Raw genomic sequence first — 3335 nt, 5'->3', positions numbered from 1 at the left:
AAAAAAAAAGGACAAATAGCCCCAAGGTTCCTTACTCAAATATATATATATATATATATATATATTAAAGGAGAATTCAATTCTGTCCCTGACTTTCTTACCCGTGAATTCCTACAGGGCCAGACTCTCCAAATCAACCTTATCAGGATGACTCCCCCTAAGGAGTCCACCTCCTCAAATTCAATTGTCAAAATCAAATCAAGTTATGGTGCCTCCGCAGCCTCTGCTGCACCATCCAACCAAATAATTACTAGAAGCCAATCCTAGTTGGCCTCTACAAACAAACCCTATTCCCATACTGTGGTCGTTTCCTCAGCCGCTAGTTCCCTCCAAACCACAAATAAGGCAAGCTCTAGCCTACAAACTACTCAAGCCAAACCTCTTAAAACAACCCACAGTTATAAACTCAAAAGCCAATACCATGAAAAACTTTGCAAAGAAGACCTCTTCACCATTGAAGAACCTCTGTTCAAATATGTCGACTCACCTATCATGTTGGCACAACAAATTTTCTACAAAAGGTGGCATCACCATTCCACCTCTCCTTCAAAAAATCAAGAGTTCTATGAATATATCCTCGTAGAAACTGACTCTGTCAGATTCAAACTCAACATGACAAAAACGAGCCAACATTGGTTACACATACAACTGTAACCATATGCAAAATCCTCACACTCCAAGATTAGGGCAGCCACCCCCTTAATACAAGAAGTTTTTCAAATACCTTTACCCCACAAACTTTTACATACTTCGATTACCAGGACGCCTGGTTCAAAGCTTTCTGCTTTCAGAACAGGATTAACCGACATTCTTGGTTTTTCTTTTTTGAATACAGATCCAATAACCAAACTCCCCTCTGGTTTCCCAAATGGTGGGATCAATATGGTCCTATGATTGAGATCCTACCACCACAAATACAAGACTCGTTCCAAATATTTTGTACAAATACAATTCCCCAACCTCATCAACCTGACATCTTCCGGTTCTTTCTCCACTGCCGTCTGGCATGGATACTGTTCTGGGAATATCAAATTTATGATTACCAGGTACCTGACTGGGTTGCTCTAGTCCTTTGCCAGTCCTTCAACGTCAAATGGTGGGATAACTGTGACGTCTCTAAATGTGAAAGAACGTCCCTTATCAAAAGCCTCACAGGTCTCAAGCCTGTTCCAACAATCCAAAGTATATATATATATATATATATAAAGGATTGTGGGAAACTGTCACAAACGGTAGTGATAGGAATTGTGGGAATGTGGGAAACCGTCACAAACTGCATATGGATGTAAGTTTAAGTTAGACCTTCTCTCCCTCCATCCCCCCCCCCCCCGGGTGGATATGATTCACTCTCAATTCATCCTTTTCAATTGGTTTAGCTCTTTTCCTCATTCTTTAGAACCTGTCGAATCTTCAAGAACCATCAATCATTAACTAAATTTTTTTTAAGGAAAAGCAGGTTGGGCAAGCCACTTGGGTGCTTAGTTGTGTCACTGTTGCTCTTTCCCCTTTGGAAATGATCGCCATGCGCCTTGCATCCCAGGCCTGCCATTGATTAAATTGCTAGCTTCAGAAAAATTACTGCCATGGCTATTCCTTTCCCTTTTTTTTTATATTAGTCGTTGAACTATTCAAATCGGATAGATAATGTTCCAAATTGTCTGAATTCGGATTGGATACCCTTTGGCCGATTATGTATATCCTTAAATGAAAATAGATTTTAATCGAATTCAGATTTTTGATTATCCATTTACATCCCTACCAAAAAAGGAAAATTTTGATTCTGCAACCTCTGCTACTTTGTAATGACAATTTAAAAAAAAAAAAATCTCTCATTTTCCTTTTGAATCAAGTACCACAGACGCACCTTGAGTTCTCATTGAATTGCACAAAACTTCCATTAGCATCTAATTAGCAACTATACTAAGTAATTAACTAAATTCATGTATTAATATTTTTGGATGCGTGCAACTTGTTGTCATCAAAGTGATTAACTAAGAAGTTGTAACATATTTACAAAAAAAAAGAAGTGAAATGATAGGATTTATCAATGGTTAAAACAATGCGTTATATCTTAAAAGGGCAAAAACTGATTTTGTGTAGTTACAATAAGATTTTTCTTCTTAGAATAGGGTTCAACTTGTTCTCACCAAATTGATGAACTAAGAAATTGTATCCTTCTTTTAATTTTCCTTGTTATTCTCAAAAGTTATTTAATATAAGGGTAAAAAAAGGTTTTCCGAAAACTGAAATTTATTTAGTACAATTTTTAATACAGTATTTATATGAAATAAGTCAAAAAAAGGTTTTCCAAAAACTGAAATTTATTTAGTACAATTTTTAATGCAGTATTTATATGAAATTAGTCAAATCATAGTTAAAGGAAAATGTGTTAAATTACTTAGTATGGTTACTAATTAGATGCTAATGGAAGCTTTGTGCAATTCAATGAGAACTCGACATGTGTCTGTGTTACTTAATTCAAAAGGAAAATGAGAGATTTTTTTTTTTTTTTTTAAATTGAATTCCAATCTTACAGTTGAAGGTGTTAGCAAAAATATTTTTTTATTTCTAATATAATTCCAATCTTACAACTGAAGGCATTAATAAAAGTCCTGTTATTTATTTTTTATTATTTTTTATTTTTATTTTTTATTTTTTATTTTTAATTTTTAATTTTTTGTTTTTTTTTAATTTTTAATTTTTTTATTTTTTCCAAGTTGAAGTGCAGTCTTACAGTCAAAGGCGTTAGCAAAATGTTTTTTCACTCTAACATGATTGATTACAAATATAATTTGTAACCGAACATTTTTACCCCTTCATTTTTTTGCTAAAAATTCATATGTATTAAAAGATTTAAATATGTAAATTTCCAACTCCACATATTAGCCCAGCACATCCTCCATATTGAAATTCCAATTAATGTTTTTATGTTCTTATTATAAATTTTTGTTCTTACTTATTTTTTATCTTATTTGATACATGTCAGATGGTTGCAATTCTGTCCTAATTATATATGATTACTTCCTTAACAAAAATTATAGAAATAATAACGATAATAAACTATAGATGATAGAACCATCCCTCACAAGGCCCAATTTATTTCCCTTTAATAACATTTCGACTTATAATTAAATAACATTGCGGTTTATAATATGACACGAGACATCTGAAGCTCATTATAGGGACTGAGATATTGTATTAAATAATTTTAGTTGTGTAGATTGATTGGCTTTTCTACTTGATGACAAGGTCGAAGGTGGAGAAGTTGATCTAGTCTTTGTTGTTCGAGTTTCAGGCTGGTTTGCAATCTGTCTTTGTATTTTTTTTTTTTTTTT

This window comes from Macadamia integrifolia, chromosome 7 (genome assembly GCF_013358625.1).
Source record: "Macadamia integrifolia cultivar HAES 741 chromosome 7, SCU_Mint_v3, whole genome shotgun sequence".
NCBI classification, from domain to species: domain Eukaryota; kingdom Viridiplantae; phylum Streptophyta; class Magnoliopsida; order Proteales; family Proteaceae; genus Macadamia; species Macadamia integrifolia.
The sequence above is the reverse complement of the archived record's forward strand: the minus strand, read 5'-3'. Positions refer to the sequence as shown.